The sequence below is a fragment of the Notolabrus celidotus genome, chromosome 1 (assembly GCF_009762535.1).
Source record: "Notolabrus celidotus isolate fNotCel1 chromosome 1, fNotCel1.pri, whole genome shotgun sequence".
NCBI lineage: Eukaryota > Metazoa > Chordata > Actinopteri > Labriformes > Labridae > Notolabrus > Notolabrus celidotus.
In genome coordinates, this window is record NC_048272.1 from 39,820,985 (window position 1) to 39,846,109 (window position 25,125).

Consider the following 25,125-nt stretch of genomic DNA (forward strand, 5'->3'; position numbering starts at 1 on the left):
CGCAAAAACAAAACTAAAGTCAATCCAGAAACATCTCAAACAGCTTCATATGGACTACCTGTGTAAAGCCAAAGCTCTGGGAATTCTGCAAGACAGCAATAAAGAAGAAACACAAGAAGTCTTAAAGTTGACAGGTTTTAAAATTAAAGTTTTTATCATGATGTGAAAATGTTCTTGATGAACACAAAAGGTCAGAAGACACAAAAGAGGACCCAAGACATAATCAAAATTATGAAATTGTTCAGAAAAGGCAAAATTTGGTGCAGAAAAAATGTTCAGAATGCAGCAAAATAATTATTTGTTCTTAAAATGTTGTCTGCTAGAAGAAGATAACGTTTGCTAATGTTTACGTGGCTCGTGGAGAACTGAGGACTTCATAGTTACTGTTTTATTGAGAAAAAAATTAAAATCATTGTTATTAAATATTTCATATATAACTTTTAGGATTCCAAAGTCTCAGTAGGAGCCCCTGGCCCTGAGGTATTCTGACAACATCATATGTGGCCCTCTTTGAAAAAAGTTTGGACACCCCTGCTCTATAGTGTTAAATAACATGGTGACTCACTGATACATCCTTTTTTTTTTTTTTTAAACTTTGTTTATTGATTTTCACATAGAAAAACAGTTACATCCAAAATTCAAAGTTTACACATTTTCCACAAATGACATACTAAATACAAAACAACAAATAACCCCCCACCCCGACACATACTCCCTCCAGACTAACTAGATAGAATTCCAAAAAAAGGAAAACCTAAGATAAAAAGCAAATATAACAAAAATAAACCGATGAAAGCAATAATCTGAACATAGTAAGACACACCATGTTGATGCTCAGTCTAAAGACACGCAGCAAGCCGAGCTCTCAACATAAGACAAGAAAGGGTCCCAGATCTTTTTAAAGATGTGAGCCCTGCCACCAAGGGTCAGCCTAATCTTTTCAAGTATAAGAAAATAGAGTATACTCTTAATCCAGCTTGAATGGGTAGGTGGGGCAGAGGATTTCCAATTTAACAATATCAGCCTTCTGGCCAGCAAAGTCTTGAAAGCTAACATGTCCTTTTTGGCTGGAGAAAGAGCAGACAGAGGAGGAGACACACCAAACAAAACAGTACAAGCATTAGGGACCAGTTTTACTCCAGTTGCAATAGACAATGTTCCAAATACCCCAGACCAGAACGCATTCAGAGAGGGACAGCTCCAGAACATATGGGTGTAATGTGCTGATGTATGTTGACATCGATCACACAAAGAGGAAACGGTTCCATATATCTTTGCCAGACGAGCTTTAGTGTAGTGAGCACGGTGTAAAATCCTACATTGAGTAAATCTGTGTTTGGCACAAATAGATGATCCATGAACCCTCCGCAGCGCCTCCCCCCAAACTTCATCAGAGACCATCTCTCCCAATTCTGATTCCCAGGTAGCTTTAAGGGTGCTCTGAGAGCCTGAGCTAAGGTTGCAAATATTTGAATAAATAGAAGAGATTGCTCCCTTTAGTGACGGGAGGGGCTCAAAGAAGACATCCAGAGATGAATCATTAGGGAGAGTAGGAAAGCTTGGAAATGCATTACGGACAAAGCTGCGGGCCTGAAGGTACCTGAAGAAATGCCCTCTAGGAAGTGAGAATTTGTCTAGTGAGAATTTGTCTATCACTGATACATCCTTAACAATAAAATAAGCAATAAACAATAATCATTGATACAGAGATAATGATTCAGATGCTACCACTACAAGTACACTAATAATCATATCACTCTAATACCACTGCCACCAATTAACCATTAACACTTCTAATGATAAATGAACAGATCAGGATCATATGGGTGATTAATAATATGAGATGACGCATGCCCTCATGGCGTCTATTTTCTCTCTCGGGAGTTTTAACACATGTGAATGCCTATGGACAGGAAAAGTCAGTTCTCCGTCTCATTATACTTACCTGTTGGGCATTCACACAGGAACGGTTATAAACAGGGCAGGTAGTCAGAGCGAGAGAGTTTGTCTCTAATCCTCCTGCAGTTCTGCCTCGCTGTGAGTGCGCGCGCCCGTCAGCTGCAGGCTCTGTTCGGCACGCTCCCGCGCAGATGCAGAGAGCAGAGACGTCCACCCGATCAGTCTCGATCTTTATTACATATCCACTCAAAATACTGAGTTTAAGACGAAAACTAAAGACATGTTCTCTATCATTTTAGTTCCATCCATCCATCCATCTTCTTCCGCTTATCCGGGTCCGGGTCGCGGGGGCAGCAGTCTCAGCAGGGAAGCCCAGACACTCCTCTTCCCGGCCACTTCCACCAGCTCTTCTGGGAGGATACCGAGGCGCTCCCAGGCCAGCTGAGAGACCTAGTCTCGCCAGCGTGTCCTGGGCCTTCCCCGTGGCCTCCTCCCAGTCGGACATGCCCGAAACACCTCCCCAGGGAGACGCCCGGGAGGCATCCTAACCAGATGCCCGAACCACTTCATCTGGCTCCTCTCGATCCGGAGGAGCAGCGGCTCTACTTTGAGCCTCTCCCGGATGTCTGAGCTCCTGACCCTATCTCTAAGGCTGAGCCCAGACACCCTGCTGAGAAAGCTCATTTCGGCCGCTTGTATTCGCGATCTCGTTCTTTCGGTCACTACCCACAGCTCGTGACCATAGGTGAGGGTCGGAACATAGATTGACCGGTAAATTGAGAGCTTTGCCTTCTGGCTCAGCTCTCTCTTCACCACGACAGACCGGTACAGCGCCCGCATCACTGCAGACGCCGCCTCGATCCGTCTGTCAACCTCCCACTCCCTTTTCCCCTCACTCGTGAATGTCGTGGAATTTTCATAGTCTTATATATATGTATCTAAGAATGTTTAACTATTGTATTCTTTCAGTCTAAATGTCATGTTTAGAGTAACTTGTTTCCTATGTCATCTGTTACGGGCGAGATCGTGTCAGGGTAGTAGTCAAGGTCTCTCCCCCTGCTCCTGTCTTTATCTATGTGTTATGGCCGACTTACTGTCTCCAGAACTAGAGCACAGGTCTTCTTCCTGCTTGTTGTGCTCCTATTGTCCAAACATGGTTATCTAACTTTAGTGTCGTCTTCAGAGGGAATAAATACCATGCCAAGGGTTTTGTCTGGCAGAACTGACTTGGCATTGCACTGCACTCTCCTGCCTGTGTACTGTTATGTTATTTCTCCTTGATCAAGTTCTACATAAACTATTTCAACGTAAGCCGTCCGAGTCTCCTGAGTCTTCTGTGTCCAGTGTCCAGTTTGTTGCTGAATTCCATCGCAGTGAACAAGACACCTGATGAAGAAAAAGAACAGGACCAAGTGTACCCTGTCCGGAGGGCCACCGGAGCCTCACCCTGGAGCCAGGCCTGGGGTTGGGGCCCGCAGGCGAGCACCTGGTGGCTGGGCCTTCAACCATGGGGCCCGGTCGGGCTCAGCCCGAATGGGATACATGGATCCGTCCTCCCGTGGACTCACCACCTGCAGGGGGACTCACAGGGGTCCGGTGCGAAGTGGATTGGGCGGCAGTCAAAGGCGGGGGCCTTGGCGGTCCGATCCTCGGTTACGGAAACTGGTTTATTTTAGTTAGTTTTGTAAACTCACAATACAGTTTCAGTTAGTTTTGGGTTTTTTTTGTGAAGCCTCGTTTTTATTTTTATTTCAGTTAACGAAAATGTTTTGTCACCTCTCGTTTTCGTTATTTCATTAGTTTTCGTTAATTATAATAACCTTGGTGATGACATCTGCATCCTAAGATAATCGATAATCATTAATGAGAATTCATCTTTGACGTTTAAGGTACAATATATTTTCATGATTGCAAAAATCATGAACAGTGCCCATGAACCATCAACCCATCAACAACGACTCAATCGAGTTTAAACATAATAAAAAATACCTTAAATCAGAGAAATCACTCAGAGCTGTTGGTAACAAATGTGTTTCCTTGTGATCCAAGAGTCACATCTGAATTAAATATGATTTTTTTCTTGGATGGTGCAAAAGGGAAGTATGCTTCTTTGAGAATTAGCTGCACTCTGGGTGTGGTGCACGTAGAGTTTTATTGTAATGCTTGAGTCAAAAATCATATTTGGAGCTTGGATAAATTTAGTCTTTGTAGGATTTAAAGGGTACCCCGCATTTTATAAAATGTGTCTCTTTCAACCGCATTTTTTAAACTTTCACCTCTTTCCTCAGAAACCAAACAGGACCAGCTAAAGACTTTTTCACTAGGGCAGCAGCATGTTTGTTGTACTATTGCCTCCTGGCAAACACTGCTGCTGTCACATAAGACTCCTGAATCTCGCTGAGCTCTGAATACGGACACGGTCTGTCTTTTAGAACGGCTCAGTCAGCACAATTCCTGCCGTGCAAAGAGACTTCGTCCCAAGGCCCCAACCCCCACCCCGTCTCCTCGTAGTATCCGCTAATAGCAATCCACTTGATGTGTGAGGAGCACAGCTTGTGGTTGACCACAAAGCATTGAATCATTGTTCGTTAATAAAACACTCAACGCAGTGAATGCGTAGAGGGAATCCATCTCCAGAGTACCATCATCGACTGCAAATGAGACAGTGCAGCCTATGCTGATCGATTTCATTACAGGCAGATATAAGGGCATTGTGTTTACTGGGGAGAAAGGCAGTTTGAATGGTTCCTATTTACCAGATTTCGTTTTATATTCTTTAGGCCATCATGGGCTGGGGGTTATCAACAAATGGGATTGGGGGATTTTGGCTCATGACTTTTAAAGGATAATTTCATGACTTCTACAGCAGTTCTCTGTGAAGGGCCCACATCTAGTGATTAGAGTGGTTTTGAAGGGAGCCGCAGAGATCAGCATGAGGGGGTGAATGTGTGCAATGCCCTGTTTCCATTACAGCTTTCTCTAACACTGTTCTGTACTTCATATAAACTTTAAGTCATACAGTTAATAATATCCTTTGATGACCTCGATTTAACATATGACACTAGACAAAACAATCCTCTCCATAAATACAGGTTACTCTGCCATATCTGTATTTATGTTTTAATATACCTCCTTAATTTTTTCAGACTACATCGTAAATGAAGATGTGATTGTTTCTATATGTGTTGATTCATTTTCATCCTCATAAGCATTACTTAACCATAATTAAGCATTAGTGAATGCTTTTTGGACCCTTATTATAAAGTGTAACACATGCATCACTTAAGTAACACATTATAAATGCTAAACTGCCTCATAAGCATTACTTAACCATAATTAAGCATTAGTGAATGCTTTTTGGACCCTTATTGTAAAGTGTAACACATGTATCCCTTAGGTAACACATACGCTGAAGCAAAATGAGTTGAAATGTAGTTGAAGCAACACATATAAAGAATTTAACACATTTTATTTAGAATAAAACAGATAATCACAGATAACATCTCAACTGGCACAGAGAAGTACGGTGGCCCTGAGAGCTCACAGCACTGCAACTTAAGAAAACACATGCAAAAAGACAAAACACAAGCAAATTAAGAAAACATCTTCATCAATTTGACAACACATGCGCAGCATTTAGAAAACGCGATGCAAAGACCACAACACAATACATTAGAAAAACGCGCTGCAAATAGACAGCAACACAACAGAAGTGTTTCCAGAGGACACTTAAAAGTGATGCACACGCTTATGCTTATGCTTATGCTTATGCTGATGCTTATGAGGCAGTTTAGCATTTATAATGTGTTACTCAAGTGATGCATGTGTTACACTTTACAATAAGGGTCCAGAAAGCATTCACTAATGGTTAACTAATTAAGTTTTGTAACTTTTATTAATGCTTAATAATGTATTAATTAACTCTGAGCAGTGGACATTAATTAACTGCTTATTAATGCATTAACTAATGTGTTAGTTAATGTTAGGTAATACATTATAACGATTATTAAACTATTATTAAACTGTTAATTAATGCTTAATAATGCATTAACTAACGCTAATTAAGGGACCCTTATTGTAAAGTGTTACCTCAATTTCTTAAAATTTTGAGGGGAATGTAATGGGCTGTCATATTCCATGCACTGTCTGTGCCAGTTATAAACTTTCCTTGCCGTATCTCTGTGCAACCTACAGAAATTATGATGCTAATGCTAAAAAAGATGGCGCCGCGTGCCGGCAGGGGGGCAGGTCCTGCTGCTCCCTCACAGAAGAAACATCCCGTCAAATCAATCCATCCTCTACCACGACGAGACCTGGGCAGCAAAAAGAAAAGTAATACCAATCTATACAATGGGAGAGTATCCCATTGTCCCATAGACCCATATCTGTGACGTCACCCATCTGTTCCTTAAGCGCTGTTTTGAAGCCAATTGTCAGCGGGTGCCATATTGGACATGGATACTCAACCTAACTGCTGTCGAGCTAGTGTAAGGTAAAGAGGCGGGCCTTTAGCCTCCTTCCTGACAGCTACAGTGTCCCCACCTGTCAATCAAGTCATCTGTGCGTCTCATAATGGAAAACTCGTTTTTTTATATCTTCGAAACTGCCGCATTTATGAAAAACGTCCCCCCACCATACAGTGTGTGCCGATAGATGAATTAGCTGTCCAGACTACACTCGGTTTGTTGTACCAGGCAGTAAACATGTTTATTTCTGCTGTAAAGACTGCCTATTTTTTATTTGTATGTGGTTTCCTGTACTTCCTTAGCCAGACTCAAGCGAACACTTGAGAAACTGTAGTTTTTAACTCAAGGTTACCCAGGTTTTTAAGAGTGGTGATGAGACCAACCCAGAGAAATGTCTGCCCATCAGTATCTAACCTATTGTATCAAAGTTGGCTGAGGAATTGGTTGCCAAGCAATTAACAGAACATCAGCGATACTCCTCTCCACCCAATGCAGTTTGGAGTTCAACAGGATTACTCAACTGATACAGCTACTTGCTACTTTCTCGAGAATATGAAAAGTCTTTTAGACCAAGGGGGTTCGGTTTTTGGACCTAAAACAAGCTTGATAAATCATGAAGTGCTTCTTTCAAAACTTTCCAAATTAAATTTTTCTTTCAGTGCTCTCTGCTGGATGAAATCCTACTCGTCAAACAGGAAACAGTCTGTAATAATTAGAAATGTACCATCATCGTACCTTAGCTGTCTATTTGGAGTACCACAGGGCTCTGTATTGGGACCGATCCTATCTAGCCTTTAAATAAATGATTTAGAAAATGCTTGTCCAGATGTTAACTTGCAGTTATTTGCTGATGACACAGTTTTATACACACATGCTTAAACAAAGCAGGAAGTTGCAGCCAAGCTTCTGTTTACACCGCAATAGAAAAAAAATTGTATGCTTGTTTTTCTCTTGCCAGCCAGCAGAGGGCCAACAAAAATCATGTGCTCTATTAAAGGTGACATATCATGCAAAATTGACTTTTTAATGGTTATTTACCTGAAATGTGTGTCCCTGGCATGTCTACAAACCCCCCGAGAATGAAAAAAAATCCATTCTGCCCCTGTTTTGATTTCTCCACCTTTCTGTAAATGTGTGTGAAACGAGCCGTTTCAGACTTCCATGTTTTTGTTACGTCACAACAATATCCGGTCTGTCACGGAGTCAGAGCTCGGAGCTTGTTCAGCCCATAGACTGTATAAAATAATACTGAATCCCTCCTCCGTTTTTCATTACCTGCACAAATGTGTGCTAACAAGGAGCTTAGGAGGGAGGCATTCTAGTTGTAGGCTGTCTTAATAAACACAAAGGTCGGTTTTACTCCCCACGTCTGCAGATTTGAAGATCTAGTGGATGATTTTTATTTGTCATGGATAAGTGCTAGCGCTAGTTAGCATAGCTACATAGCTACATGTCGTAGCTGTAGCTGTGTACCAAGACACACGTCAACATACTGACAAATTAAACAACAAGAAACAGAATCTGTGACCAATCCTTCAGAAAAGGTCCCGCTGCCTCTCTGGCAAAGGTCGGTTTTACTCCCCACGTCTGCAGATTTGAAGATCTAGTGGATGATTTTTATTTGTCATGGATAAGTGCTAGCGCTAATTAGCATAGCCACATAGCTACATGTTCATAGCTGTAGCTGTAGCTGTGTACCAAGACACACGTCGACATACTGACAAATAAAACAACAAGAAACACAGAATCTGTGACCAATCCTTCAGAAAGGTCCCGCTGCCTTTCTGGTAGAGGTCGGTTTTACTCCCCACGTCTGCAGATTTGAAGATCTAGTGGATGATTTTTATTTATCATGGATAAGTGCTAGCGCTAGTTAGCATAGCCACATAGCTACATGTTCGTAGCTGTGTACCAAGACACACGTCGACATACTGATAAATAAAACAACAAGAAACACTAAATCTGTGACCAATCCTTCCTAAAGGTCCTGCTACAGGCGCCTCTCCGTCAGGATCAGATTCTGGATCAGATTCAGAGGGTTGAAGTAACGCTATCTGTGAGCAGCCGTGGATATTCAGCCAACATGTAAACATTAGATCAATGTGCTGGAGAGCCGAGGCACATCCACTTCCTGAGGGGGCGTGGTCAGAGGGAAAACAGTGGTCTGAGGAGGACTGAAGAAGAGGGCTTTTCAGGCATGCCAAAATCTGATTTCAAAGTGTTTTTTTGAGCATAAACTTTAAAGACATGTTTTGGGGACCTCTTAGACCAATATATATTGATGAAAAAAGTGTGATATGTCACCTTTAAAAGGGAGAAATACTTGCTGCAGTGGAAGGCTTCAAGTTTCTGAGTATTGTTTTGGACTCCAATCTCATCTTCAAGGAACACATAAAAAGAAGCTTTCCTCATTTCAAAGTCAGAAAAAGCTTATATTTTCTTATGACTTAATGTTTTACAACTTGGTCACAGTCACACAATCAGTACGTTAAAAGCCAACAAGTCGCTCTAGAAGATGGTAGAAGAAGCGGTCTGGCAGTGGACCTTCAGCTGTGTGTTTGTTTCGATGCCCTCCTGAGACTTGGCTTGCCTGCTCCTTCAGTGGAAGGAGTGTTATCCTTGAGGCTTTCAACTTTCTGTTTAATTCTTGTTTTGGTGGGGCACTGGGGGCCTAGAGGTCTAAGCGCCCCACATACAGAGGCCATAGCCATAGTTGCAGAGGTCGCCGGTTCGACTCCCGGCCGTAATCATTTGCTGCATGTCTTCCCCCACTCTCTACTCCCATGCTTCCTGTCTCTCTTCAGCTGTCCTATCCATGGAGGCAAAAATGCCCCCCCAAAAATATATATATATAATTCTTGTTTTGGTTATCGTCAGTTTAGTTAATGGAGTTGGTTTCTGTTCATAGTAGGTTTTTTACTTTTAATCTATTTCGGTAAATGAACCCCTTTTAATTTGCTTGTACTTTGTTCCTCTCCTCTTTTCCCTGGCTTTAGTACATTGTTACTCTCCTTCATCCCTTGACCATCTTTGGGGAGGAAACAGTGAATAAGAACAAAGGAGACTCTACTGAAAAGAATATAGAGCTAAGAAAATGAACGTGAATTTGTTCAGTTTTTGGACCATGAACTTAGTTCAAGAATAAAAAGAAAAGAACTATGAACGTGAACTAGTTCATTTCAGATTGTATGAACTGAACTTTGAAATAGTTCATTTTTTGTGTGAACTTGCACAACACTGGAAGTAAGAAGGTTATTAAAGGTGAAATATCATGCAAAATTGACTTTTTAATGGTTCTCTACCTGAAATATGTGTCCCTGGCATGTCTACAAACCCCCTGAGAATGAAAAAAATCCATTCTGCCCCTGTTTTGATTTCTCCACCTTTCTGTAAATGTGTGTGAAACGAGCCGTTTCAGACTTCCGTGTTTTTGTTACGTAACAACAATATCCGGTCTGTCACGGAGTCAGAGCTCGGAGCTTGTTCAGCCCATAGACTGTATAAAATAATACTGAATCCCCCCTCCGTTTTTCATTACCTGCACAAATGTGTGCTAACAAGGAGCTTAGGAGGGAGGCATGCTAGTTGTAGGCTGTCTTAATAAACACAAAGGTCGGTTTTACTCCCCACGTCTGCAGATTTGAAGATCTACTGGATGATTTTTATTTATCATGGATAAGTGCTAGCGCTAATTAGCATAGCCACATAGCTACATGTTCATAGCTGTAGCTGTGTACCAAGACACACGTCGACATACTGACAAATAAAACAACAAGAAACACTAAATCAGTGACCAATCCTTCAGAAAGGTCCTGCTGCCTTTCTGGTAGAGGTCGGTTTTACTCCCCAGGCCTGCAGATTTGAAGATCTAGTGGATGATTTTTATTTATCATGGATAAGTGCTAGCGCTAGTTAGCATAGCCACATAGCTACATGTTCGTAGCTGTGTACCAAGACACACGTCGACATACTGATAAATAAAACAACAAGAAACACTAAATCTGTGACCAATCCTTCAGAAAGGTCCTGCTACAGGCGCCTCTCCGTCAGGATCAGATTCTGGATCAGATTCAGAGGGTTGAAGTAACGTGATCTCTGAGCAGCAGTGTATATTCAGCCAACATGTAAACATTAGATCAACGTGCTGGACAGCCGAGGCACATCCACTTCCTGAGGGGGCGTGGTCAGAGAGAAAACAGAGTGTTCTGAGGAGGACTGAAGAAGAGGACTTTTCAGGCATGTCAAAATCTGATTTCAAAGTGTTTTTTTGAGCATAAACTTTAAAGACATGTTTTGGGGACCTCTTAGACCAATATATATTGATGAAAAAAGTGTGATATGTCACCTTTAAGTTTATCCTCTGCATTTGTAAATCAATGTCATTCTGCTTGCCTAATTTACATATTTTGTTTATTAAATTGCCACAGCATCTTTTTTCTACCCCAATTTCTGTGATTTAATTAAATAAATAGTTTGATTTTGTTTAATGTGTGAAATCTGCATTTTGTTTTGTTTTCTATCTATCTATCTATCTATCTATCTATCTATCTATCTATCTATCTATCTATCTATCTAGCTTGTTCTGTCGTCAAGATGCATATTATAGGATAGCCCCATGAGATGCAGCATCTCATTTTCAAGGGGGTCCCAAATTTAGTTTGGTGTGCTTGACATGCATTTGTAGTTAGTTTGGTTGCATGTGTATCTGATTTTCTGCGCTTTCAAATATTCAGTATGCATCTTTAATCATGATCAGTGGTGGACAGTGACAAATAAAATTTACTTGAGTACTGTACTTAAGTACAGTTTTTGAGTATCTGTTCTTTACTTGAGTATTGTTTTTTGGGAACTTCATTTGAAAGACAAACATCATCCTTTGAACTCCTCTACATTTCTATCAATGCTCTAGTTACTCACTACTTTTGCTTTGAAGTCAGCTGATGAATGAAAGACTGAAACTGATCGTTAACTTGCGTTAGGTCTGTCTCAGTGGTGTAGCCGTACTTCGGTTGAGTGTTGAGCAAATGCAGATCAAACGTTCTTCAGATCAGTGCGTTCATTTAGTCGTGGTGATGATGGCTATGACTGAGAAGGATGATGATTCTCTACCTGAGCACCACGGCCATATTTTAAACCCACGTTTGAGGTTTAGAAATAAAGAATGATTGTTATTGTTGTAAATCTCTGATCTGTTTACCACACAAACTTCACAGTCATGTATATTGTAGCTGTTTACATCTCCCTAACATTAGTGAGTGCTAACGTTAGCACAGCACCCAGGGAGTTTCAGGATCCCAATTGTGAGCTTCAGACCAAACATCTGGAGGCTTTCTTTGTGGTAGCGGGGGACTTTAATCAGGCTAAACTGACAGACATTTGGCCATGCTTTCACCAGCATGTCTCCATAGCAACCAGGAGAACCAACACGCTGGACCATGTGTATACAAACAGATGGGAGGCGTATAGAGTGGTGCCCCGCCGCCACCTGGACTTCTCTGATCACGTCTCCATCCTGCTGGTTCCTGCTCATCATCCTGTCCTAAAAAACAACAAGCCCCCACAGGCGACCATCACTGTGTGGCCCAGTGGAGCTGTTTCTATGCTCCAGGACTGTTTTGAGCGCACCAACTGGCAGATATTCAGAGAAGCAGCAACAGACCCTGACTGAATGGAGAGGTGCGGTCTCTTCTGAAGGCACGGGACTCAGCCTTCAAGTCTGGAGATGCAGTGGCACTGAGAGCAGCGAGGAGGGAACTGGTGGCCGGTATCAAAAGGGCAAAGACTACTTATGCCCTTAGGATACACGGTCACTTTTCCACCAACAGCCCCCGGAGCATGTGGAGTGGCATAAAAAGCATCACAGACTACAAAAGGTGGGATGCTGAATGCTCTCGGGACCCATCTCTCCCTGATGCTCTGAACACCTTCTATGCCCGCCTTGCATCATCAAAAATCCTCCCACAGCACCAGGCTCACAGCCCATCAGGTGAGCTGCCCTTCAGTGTGTCTGCCGTGGATGTGAGGGGGATGCTGTGGAGGATTAATCCCCGGAAAGCAGCAGGCCCGGACAACATCTCGGCACGGGTTCTGAGAGACTGTGCTCAGGAGCTCACAGGGGTCCTGACTGACATATTCAACCTCTCTCTCTCTCCCAAGCTGTGATGCCTGTTTGTCATTGAACAGCTGGTTTTGGCCCACATTGAGGATACTGTCGACATCAACTTGGACCCCCATGAGTATGCTTATAGGAAGAACCGGTCTGTGTCTGCCGCAGCATCAACTGTTGTCCACTCTACTCTGACACACCTGGAGAGCGGGAATTCCTATGTCAGGCTGCTCTTCCTGAACTATACTCCTGCATTTAATAACATCATTCCACAGACTTTAGTCAGGGATGTGTCCTGAGCCCCCTGCTGTACATGCTCCTCACATATGATTGCTCTGCAAGGTACCCGAACAATCACATAGCGAAGTTTGTAGATGACACGGCTGTGGTTGGACACCCAATGCCTGTACTTTCTGAGGAGGCAGAAGTGGGCCAGCCTTGCAGTCCTGACATCTTTTTACCAGTGTGTGGTAGAGAGCACACTGACAGCATCCATCACTGTCTGGTATGGGAACTGCTCTGTGGCTGACAGGAAGCACCCCCCTCCCCTCAGGCAGAAGGCAAAGCAGCCTAAAAGCCAGAACAACAAGGCTATGGTGTAGCTTCTTTCCAGAAGCTGTGAGAATTGTGAACTCTTCGACCTAGGTCTGTTCTCTGCACTTTACCACTGTGACTGCTTGCACACATTACTGCACTCCAGTGTTGGGGTAGTTACTCAGAAAAAGTAATGCATTACATATTACTAGTTACTTTTTAGAAAAGTAATATATTACTTTACTTAGTTACTCTCTGCCAAAAGTAACTAGTTACACTACTAGTTACATTACTTTTGCAATACTCCATAAAATGACCTTAGATGTATATAAACTTAAATCTTACATATGTCATCATCAGCACAAATACTAGTTAAAGAAGGAAACACAAGGTCTACCTCTTATGCTCTTTAATATAATCAAGGCAACAGCAGAGTTGTCAGTCCAAACATCACTGGACATTAAAACGGGTCAAAATATAGGCTACAGGCACTGTAGGCTTGTCTCAAAACAATATGATTTTAAAAATGGGAAACTCTTGTCACCATTAAATGTCTGTTTCTTGTTTAAGAACATGAGACAAGTAACTTCAAACATGGTGTCTTTAAAATACAACCCATGACCACCTGTTTTATAAACACACAAAATCATATTAATATATGCTAGAAATATTAATAACCAAAATTGTAACGCAATTAGAGATAGTGGCATCTATCACGATTTTAAACAAGGAGACTTTTTAAGAAAAAAAGCCGTGCATATGAGAAATAACATTAACTTCGATTTAACAGGCTCAACACTCGTATACAGTAGCTCACTCACCAGATCATGGCTTCTTACTGAACATGCTTCTCAAAGAAGTGGTTATACCTCATGAGGAGGAGTCTTTCAAACCTTTTCTCAGACAACCTATTCCTCCTCAGAGTCAGCACAAGACTGCCCAGGCTAAACAGTCTTTCAACTGGTGCACTTGAAGGTGTTGCTGTGTTATATTTCATGGATATAGTCTTAATTGTTGGGAAACGGTGCAGGATCTCAAACTCTGACCCTGACTTCAGATAGTCAATTACTTCTGACGGTGGCCGTCCGCTCCCGGTTACCTGTATTTTGCCCAGTATGTTGCGAAAAGGTTAAAATCCAGTCTGGGCTGTTTAACCAGTGTCATGCTGTTATCTTGTGCATCACTCTGGGTCGGGGGTTCTTTAGCCACCAGCTTTGTATTAGCATGTTGCCTCTGCAGGTGTTTGGACAGATTGGACGTGGAGTTCGTCGCGGTGGAAAGTTGTTTCTGTCCAGGGCACAGTCTATACTTCACCGTCAAATTCTTGTCCTTTCATGTCACATAGTCGAAGTAATGTGCATAACTCCAAAGAAAGATGCCTCGAAAGAAGATGCTTTAATCTGGGCGTCTCTATCGTCTCCGCTCTCACCCTCCATGACCTCTAGCCTAATTCACAGACACGTCATGTGAATAGGGTCAGAGGGCACCGCGGGGTCGCGCGTGAAAAGGGGCGTTTGTTTTGTTGTTCTGTACTCCCCTTATTTACACAGTCTATGGTCCTCCCGTAAGGCAGGTAGGTGAAGAGCTTAAAATAACCCAAGTAACGAGATCATTATTTGATTAGTAACGGTAATGTAATTACTATATGAGCAACAATAACGCGTTACATTACTGCGTTACAGACAAATGTAATCCCGTTACAGTAACGCCTTACTTTGTACCGCGTTACCCCCAACACTGCTGCACTCTCGCTGGTTTTAAACTACGTTTTTATATTTACTTACTGTAGGCTTTAGGTTATGTATTTATTTATTTATTTATTTATAGAGTCTACTTTTAATTTGTTATCTATTCTGTCTGCTGCTGGACCTGAGTAATGTGTTTCGTTCCTTCATGTTTTTAAATGTAACTGAATGGCAATAAAGTGAACCTTGAGCAAGTACTCCAGGACTTAAACTCAAGTCAGAATCTGACTGAACATCCTTCACTTTCACTATTGGAGGAATGTTTGACCAGGAGGATCTATACTTTGACTTAAGTAATGAAGACCTGTACGTTGCACTGATCGTGATAGATGAGAGGAGTATTCGATAATTCATCTTGATTGTGAAAACAGTGACAATTCCCTCCTAAAATGTCAATTATCAACATTTAGCTTAGTTACCTAAGGTAATGATACATTTAGAATACGTTTTTTGTGCTGTGTTTAAGGCACCGGGTCATTACCTTTTCGCAACAGAAAACACAATTATGATATTTAGCTTTAAAATCCTCAACCTAATGTGTATCAATTACCCATACAAATATAAAACAATAACAATGGAACCCTTCAACAGGTTTGCTGTGTCCATACATAACAGAAATGATCAGTAAGAATAGAATATTGCTGAACCTGCCTTTATGTCAAATGAAGTCCAAGCCTTAAAATGTATAACTCCAAACGCTTTGACAATTCAATCAATCAATCTTTATTCATATAGCGCCAAATCACAACAAACGTTATCTCAAGACGCTTTTACAAACAGAGCAGGTCTAGACCACTCTATGTCAAATTATGAACAGAGACCCAACACCAAGACAGGATAAGACTCAGTCTGACCCCACCTTAATCCACCATGAGCATTGCACCTCGCAGTATTTAGCTAGTTACAGTGGCGAGGAAAAACTTCCTTTTAGCAGGCAGAAACCTCAGGCAGGACCAAACTCATGTTAGACAGCCATCTGCCTTGACCGAGTTGGGTCTTGAAAGAGGGATAGAGGAGAATAAGAGAGAGAGGGAGTGGTGATAGTGATGAGACGAGTAGTAGAAGCTGTTGCTGCTGGAGTCCAGCACGTCTGTGTCAGCTGGAGTCTGGAACGTCCACAGCAGGAGGACGTCTACGGCAGCTCAGAGGGACCTTCGAGACAAGGGAGCTCAGGGACTCCAGAAAGGTCTATGGTTAGTAACTTCAATGGGACAGGCAGAGTTAAAGTAAGTTTAAGCCTATAGCAGCATAACTAAGAGCTGGTCCAAGCCTGAGCCAGCTCTAACTATAAGCTTTATCAAAAAGAACAGTTTTAAGCTTACTCTTAAAAGTAGAGAGGGTGTCTGCCTCCCAGACCCTGACTGGTGATGATTCCAAAGGAGAGGGGCCTGATAACTGAAGGTTCTACCTCCCATACTACTTTTAGAGATTTTAGGTACAACTAGCAAGCCTGCATGTTGGGAGCGTAGAGTTCTAGAGGGGTAATAGGGCACCATGAGCTCTTTAAGATACGAGGGTGCCTGATTTTTAAGGGCTTTGTAGGTTAAAAGAAGGATTTTAAATTCTATTCTACATTTTATTGGGAGCCAGTGTAGAGAAGCTAACACTGGAGAGATGCGCTCCCTCTTCCTAGTTCTAGTCAATACTCGAGCTGCGGCGTTTTGAACTAGCTGAAGAGTCTTTAGAGACTTATTGGGGCAGCCTGATAAGAGGGAGTTACAGTAATCTAACCTGGAGGTAACAAATGCATGGACTAGTTTTTCTGCGTCGCTCTGAGACAGGCTGTGTCTAATTTTAGAAATATTGCGCGAGTAAAAATAGGCTCACCTTTGAGATTTGCTGAATTTGGGAGTTGAAGGATAAATCTAGATCAAATAGGACTCCTAGATTCCTAGCCGAGGTGCTGGATGCCAGACTAATGCTGTCTAAGGTACTTTATTAGAAAAAGTCTCTCTGAGGTGTTTGGGGCCAATAACAATCACTTCAGTTTTTTCTGAGTTTAACAGTAAGACATTTCTGGTCATCCAGGTCTTTATGTCTTTAAGACAAACTTCTAATTTAGTTAACTGATTGGTTTCTTCTGGCTTCACTGATAAATATAGCTGAGTGTCATCAGCATAACAATGAAAAATAATTGAGTGTTTCCTCAAGATGCTACCTAGAGGAAGCATATACAAGGTAACTTGAACGAATTGAGATTGATCTGTTAGGTACGATTTAAACCGAGCTAACGCAGTTCCTGTAATGCCAATTAGTCGCTTTAATCTCTGTAACAGGATTTGATGGTCAATCGTATCGAATGCAGCGCTAGGATCTAATAAAACAAGTACGGAGAGAAGACCGGTGTCTGAGGCCATTAGTAGATCATTGGTTACTTTTAGCAGTGCAGTCTCTGTCCTATGGTGGACTCTAAACCCTGACTGAAAGTCCTCAAATAAACTGTTGCTCTTAAAGGTGACATATCATGCAAAATTGACTTTTTAATGGTTCTTTACCTGAAATATGTTTCCCTGGCATGTCTACAAACCCCCCCGAGAATCAAAAAAAATCCATTCTGCCCCTGTTCTGATTTCTCCACCTTTCTGTAAATGTGTGATAAACGAGCCGTTTCAGACTTCCGTGTTTCTGTTACGTAACAACAATATCCGGTCTGTCACGGAGTCAGAGCTCGGAGCTTGTTCAGCCCATAAACTGTATAAAATAATACTGAATCCCCCCTCCGTTTTTCATTACCTGTACAAATGTGTGCTAACAAGGAGCTTAGGAGGGAGGCATGCTAGTTGTAGGCTGTCTTAATAAACACAAAGGTCGGTTTTACTCCCCACGTCTGCAGATTTGAAGATCTAGTGGATGATTTTTATTTATCATGGATAAGTGCTAGCGCTAGTTAGCATAGCTACATACTTACATGTCGTAGCTGTAGCTGTGCACCAAGACACACGTCAACATACTGACAAATAAAACAACAAGAAACACAGAATCTGTGACCAATCCTTCAGAAAGGTCCTGCTGCCTTTCTGGCAGAGGTCGGTTTGACTCCCCACGTCTGCAGATTTGAAGATCTAGTGGATGATTTTTATTTATCATGGATAAGTGCTAGCGCTAGTTAGCATAGCCACATAGCTACATGTTCGTAGCTGTGTACCAAGACACATGTCTACATACTGATAAATAAAACAACAAGAAACACTAAATCTGTGACCAATCCTTCAGAAAGGTCCTGCTACAGGCGCCTCTCCGTCAGGATCAGATTCTGGATCAGATTCAGAGGGTTGAAGTAACGTGATCTCTGAGCAGCCGTGTATATTCAGCCAACATGTAAACGTTAGATCAACGTGCTGGACAGCCGAGGCACATCCACTTCCTGAGGGGACGTGGTCAGAGAGAAAACAGAGTGTTCTGAGGAGGACTGAAGAAGAGGGGTTTTCAGGCATGCCAAAATCTGATTTCAAAGTGTTTTTTTGAGCATAAACTTTAAAGACATGTTTTGGGGACCTCTTAGACCAATATATATTGATGAAAAAAGCGTGATATGTCACCTTTAAGAAAGTCCCAGAGCTGAACTGACACTACTTTCTCCAGGATTTTAGAGATAAAAGGGAGGTTAGATATCGGTCTATAGTTAGCTAAGGTGCCTGAATCAAGAGTGGGCTTTTTAAGGAGAGGTTTAATTACAGCCACTTTAAATGATGGAGACACACAGCCTGTCAGTAAAGACATATTGATCATACTGAGTAAAGAACTGCTAACTAGTGGAAGGGCTTCTTTTAGCAGCTTAGTTGGGATTGGGTCTAAAAGATAGGTTGATGGTTTAGCTGAAGAAACTGTTGAAACCAGTTCAGGAAGGTCAATGGGTTAAAAACAGTCTAGGTATACATCTGGCTTTAACGCCGTTTCAATGATCCCGCTGTTGGTAAAGGGTCCTACACTAGTTAAAGATAAGAGGTTACTAATTTAAACCCTAATCTTTAAGATTTTATCATTAAAGAAGCTCACAAGTGGAGTGAGCAACATACATAACATGATCTTTGCACAGTTATTGAGAAAATGTATGGAGAGAGCGCTTCCCCTATCTTTTTAAGTTTCCAGATTATGGCACAGGGAGCCCCCCTCCCCAGGCCTGGTCTGATAACATAAGATTGAAACCTCATCAGTTTGATGTCTTTTGTCAGCACGGTTTAAAATATCCTTAGAGAGAAAACCTAGATGGAGAGACGCTCCATGTCTTGGGCCTCATGTTGCCACACTGGGATGCCAGTAGTAAGTGTGACAGCTGGCTTCAATTCTTGCCTTTGTTCTGTCCCATAACATCCAGCTACTGCCGTCTCTCGTCAAGTACCAAGAAGAATTCCAAACATCCTTACAGGTGACAGCTGATGCATGATTTCAGCTGCTTTACAGGTAATGAATGCTGCTTTCACCATGCTAATAGAAATACCTATGTTTCTGTCTTTTGCAGCAGAGTCTGAGATTGGTACATGCTACGTGAGGTTGTTTTAGGAATGGTACTGGCACTTCCATCAGCTATAAAGTAGATATGACACTGCGCTCATAAGCCTGATGAAGCTTCAGCTCATAGTGATAGACGGACAGGCTCAGGAAGATTGCCTACCGCAGAGTTACAGGGCTTTGGTAGTTTCCACTTAATTGAGTCCGGCTCAATGAGCTCAGCTCTCACTTTAATTTGAAAACTGCAAGGAGGAATGTAATGAGAAAGTCAAATTCATAGATATGATGTAATTGGCTGACGAAGAGCTAGGGATCCGAACACATTTGATCAGCGGAACCTAATCATAGTTTAATTGGTGAACTTAGATTGCCTGATTAGATCTATTTACCCTTCCCAGATTTATGTTCAAAATTACATTCTTCTTGATTGCAAGCTTACAGTGTGTACTGTATCTATATGTCTTTATACTACCTAACATCCCTCCATTAGCAAGCAATTGGCTACAACTGGCAGGAGTAACAAGGAAACACTTCCTTTTAAGAGGCAGAACACTTCAGCAGAACAGGGCTCATGGCGAACAGCCATCGGTCACAACTATTATGACTGAGACAGTAGGATGGAAAAATGTAACAACAGCCCCACAGATAACACAGATTTCAGGCTACAACACACACTTAACTTACTGTTCTTGTCAAATTCAGGTCACCATAATTAAATGATATCTATTTTAGGACAGCTTAAGTTGGTGTTTAAAATTGCAACACTTTGTTTTAAAAGGTGACATATCACGCTTTTTTCATCAATATATATTGGTCTAAGAGGTCCCCAAAACATGTCTTTAAAGTTTATGCTCAAAAAAACACTTTGAAATCAGATTTTGGCATTCCTGAAAAACCCTCTTCTTCAGTCCTCCTCAGAACACTCTGTTTTCCCTCTGACCACGCCCCCTCAGGAAGTGGATGTGCCTCCGCTCTCCAGCACGTTGATCTAATGTTTGGCTGAATATTCACGGCTGCTCAGAGATCGCGTTACTTCAACCCTCTGAATCTGATCCTGACGGAGAGGCGCCTGTAGCAGGACCTTTCTGAAGGATTGGTCACAGATTTAGTGTTTCTTGTTGTTTTATTTATCAGTATGTCGACGTGTGTCTTGGTACACAGCTACGAACATGTAGCTATGTGGCTATGCTAACTAGCGCTAGCACTTATCCATGATAAATAAAAATCATCCACTAGATCTTCAAATCTGCAGACGTGGGGAGTAAAACCGACCTCTGCCAGAAAGGCAGCAGGACCTTTTATGAAGGATTGGTCACAGATTTAGTGTTTCTTGTTGTTTTATTTGTCAGTATGTCGACGTGTGTCTTGGTACACAGCTACAGCTACAGCTACAACTACAGCTATGAACATGTAGCTATGTGGCTATGCTAATTAGCGCTAGCACTTATCCATGATAAATAAAAATCATCCACTAGATCTTCAAATCTGCAGACGTGGGGAGTAAAACCGACCTTTGTGTTTATTAAGACAGCCTACAACTAGCATGCCTCCCTCCTAAGCTCCTTGTTAGCACACATTTGTGCAGGTAATGAAAAACGGAGGGGGGATTCAGTATTATTTTATACAGTCTATGGACTGAACAAGCTCCGAGCTCTGACTCCGTGACAGACCGGATATTGTTGTTACGTAACAAAAACACGGAAGTCTGAAACGGCTCGTTTCACACACATTTACAGAAAGGTGGAGAAATCAAAACAGGGGAAGAATGGATTTTTTTCATTCTCTGGGGGTTTGTAGACATGCCAGGGACACATATTTCAGGTAAAAAACCATTAAAGTCAATTTTGCATGTCCGCGGTCCGCGTCAATTCTACGGGTAGTTACATTTTGGAGGAGGTGCACGTCAGCTACGTGTGTAGGGCGCTGCGTAGGTACGGGAGCTACGCGGGCCTTCTCAATTCGTTGCAGAAGTGTAATTCAGGCTTTGCTCACACTGTGTATATATGTGTGTGTGTGTGTGCGTGCATGTGTGTGTGTTTGTGTGAGTGTGTGTGCGTGTGGCTGAGTAAGGGTGTTCATCTTGCTTGGAAATGGTTTCACCTATGCAGTGGTGTAAAAAGTACACTACCGTTCAAAAGTTTGGTGTCACTTAGAAATGTCCTTATTTTTGAATGAAAAGCACTGTTTTTTTCAATGAAGATAACATTAAATTAATCAGAAATACACTCTATACATTGTTAATGCTGTAAATGACTATTCTAGCTACAAACGTCTGTTTTTTAATGGAATATCTACATAGGTGTATAGAGGCCCATATCCAGCAACCATCACTCCAGTGTTCTAATGGTACATTGTGTTTGCTAATTGCGTTAGAAAGCTAATGGATGATTAGAAACATCTTGAAAACCCTTGTGCAGTTACGTTAGCACAGCTGAAAACGGTTCTGCTGGTTAGAGAAGCTGTAAAACTGGCCTTTCTTTGAGCTAGTTGAGTATCTGGAGCATCACATTTGTGGGTTTGATTATACTCTCAAAATGGCCAGAAAAAGAGAACTTTCATATGAAACTCCACAGTCTATTCTTGTTCTTAGAAATGAAGGCTATTCCAATGTGAGAAATTGCCAAGAAACTGAACATTTCCTACAACGATGTGTACTACTCCCTTCAGAGAACTGCACAAACAGGCTCTAACCAGAGTAGAAAGAGAAGTGGGAGGCCCCGGTGCAAAACTGAACAAGAAGACACGTACAGTAGAGTCTCTAGTTTGAGAAATAGACGCCTCACAGGTCCTGAACTGGCAGCTTCATTAAATGGTACCTGCAAAACACCAGTGTCAATGTCTACAGTGAAGAGGTGACTCCGGGATGCTGGCCTTCTATGTAGAGTGGCAAAGAAAAAGCCATATCTGAGACTGGCCAATAAAAGGAAAAGATTAATATGGGCAAAAGAACACAGACATTGGACAGAGGAAGATTGGAAAAAAGTGTTATGGACAGACAAATCAAAGTTTCAGGTGTTTGGATCACACAGAAGAAGCTTAGTGAGATGCAGAACAAGTGAAAAGATGCTGGAAGAGTGTCTGACGCCATCTGTTAAGCATGGTGGAGGTAATGTGATGGTCTGGGGCTGCTTTGGTGCAGGTAAAGTGGGAGATTTGTACAAGATATAAGGGATTTTGAATAATGAAGGCTATTACTCAATTTTGCAACGCCATGCACTTGATTGGAGACAATTTCCTCCTACAACAGGACAACGACCCAAAGCACACTTCCAAATTATGCAAGAACTATTTAGGGAAGAAGCAGGCAGCTGGTATTCTGTCTGTAATGGAGTGGACAGCGCAGTCACCAGATCTCAACCCCATTGAGCTGTTGGGGGAGCAGCTTGATCGTATGGTACGCAAGAAGTGTCCATCAAGCCAATCCAACTTGTGGGAGGTGCTTCAGGAGGCGTGGGGTTAAATTTCTTCAGATTCCCTCAACAAATTAACAGCTAGAATGCCAAAGGTCTGCAATGCTGTAATTGCTGCAAAGGGAGCACTCTTTGATGAAAGCAAAGTTTGAAGGACAAAATTATTATTTCAACTAAAAATCATTATTTCTAACCATGTCAATGTCTTGACTATATTTTCTATTCATTTTGTAGCTCATTTGATAAATAAAAGTGTGAGTTTTCATGAAAAACACAAAATTGTCTGGGTTACCCCAAACTTTTGAACGGTAGTGTACTTAAAAGCCATACTTGAGAAAAAGTAAAGATATCTTACTTGAAATCTACTCAGGTAAAAGTGAATGTCCCCCATTAAAAAAGCACTTGAGTAAAATTCTTAAAGCAGCTCAAATTAAATTTACTTAAGTATCAAAAGAAAAAGTACAAAGAAACAAAACAGGTAGAAATAGTTGTTTCTCTCACAAGCTTTATTAAGTTTAATTCTCCCTCCCTCATTAGTAGCTGTAGTAGTAAACATTAGCGGCTTACCCCAAGCCTAGGAGGGTTACTTCCAATAATCTCATCTATTTTAACTTCTTTTTATAAAATAATTTAACAAATGTTACATTTTTGTTGATTTCTAACTTTAACATTAAAAATGTAACTCGACAGAGTGTCAACATTTAAATCTGCTGAACTGAACTCTTTAAGGACTCAAAATGTCTCAAATGTCTCAATCTGGTTGTCCAAAGTCAAAGCATCAACAAAAATAATATTCAAGTCCACATAAACTACTGTCCCTGCAGCTTGCTGAAACGCAATAGCTGATTTGATAATAAGTTATGCCTCTGACATGGCAAATAGCCAATCATGTTTAAGAATTTCAGGGTGGCCAATCAGTTTTCAGAGGTGGCCATGGCCACCCCTGGCCGCCCCCTGGCTCCGCCACTGCCTGCCATGCTAAATATTCGTTCCCAGGCTGCAGAGGCAGGTAGTAGTGATGGGAATTCCATCTCTTTTTAGAGAGCCGGTTCTTTTGGCTCGGCTCACTACAAAGAGCCGGCTCTTTCGGCTCCCAAGTGGCTCCTCAGATTTTTTTCTTGTTTGAATGACTGTATTACCTAGAATAATGTTAAATTATATGTCAAATGAATTACTATTGTAAAAAAACATACATTATATCGAATGTGTATCATTTAAAGGCTTTATTTATATACTCAACACAGAGCAGAGTGTTACAGAAATTAAATCATAAAGTACAAAAAACAAGACCCATCACAGTTAGACAACAAGGTCCAATCTCTGACGTCTGTATATTATTCATGAACTTTTAAACCCCTTCATTAACAGCAGGTTCCCTTCACTGTATTTATTCTTCACTTATTGCACTGATGGATAAACAGTTGTAATGTCCATGACCTGGATGACTGAGATCCTTCACAGACACTTCTAATGTGTCTTTGCAGGTTTTTTGTGGACCCTGATTGATGACATTTCCACCTTGCAAAGTCTACACTCTGCCTTTAAACTGTCTATGCCTTTTAAATGTGTCTAAAGTTTACTGCGTTTCCTGCAGTCACTCATTTTCTCACCTTTCTAGTGCGTTCTGTCTTTCGCGCACGTTCTCCCTCTCGTCTGCCTCCTGTTGGTGTGCTCACTGTGCTGGGTGTGTCTGTAACCCCTCCCCTCCCCGTTCAGCTCAATGTAGACACGTGATTGGTCAAGACGCCACCATGTCTTGACCAATCACGTGAGGCTTTAACAGAAAAAGACGAGAGGAAAAACAAAAAGAAAAAAAAGACGGCTCCCAGTCAGGAGCCGGTTCCCGTCGTTCACTTCAAAGAACCGGCTCTTAGAGCCGGATCGTTCGCGACCGACATATCACTAGCAGGTAGAGTTTTGTTCAGCTTCACAGACAACTTGCAGACATAAGGGAACAATTTCAGTATTGAAAATATGGTCTCCATACTTATTACTGCAGTTAGTTAGTTCATTCACTTACTGCAATGTGTTTTATTAGGTTTCACGGTGAGTTTTTTTAACCCCATTATTTTGGTGTTTTTCTGCAAACACAGGAGGGACTTCATCCTGTAGGATGAACCTTTCATCCCGACAACAGCAAAAAGTTTTTTAGATATGGCCACGGGTGTCCGTCTTCTCCTGAAGCACAACTAGCAGGTTGAAGTGTGGAGGTATCTCCACTGTCACCAGTGGACGAGGCTGCTTCCATCATGTTGTTGAGACTAACGTATATTCACAGGCTGTGTGAGGTCTCGCTGAGATGAGCCTCAGCTTGATTTGAGAGCGCAAGTTATTCACACAAGAACACACACAGTCCTGATAATCCATACATCATGAGACAATTATGTTCACATTTTATTTTGTAACGTGTAATGACGGTGACAATATAAATGTAGCGGAGTAAAAATATCATTTTTTTTCTTTTTAATGTAGTGAAGTAAAAGTTAAAGTTGCAAAAAATATAGAAACTCAAGTAA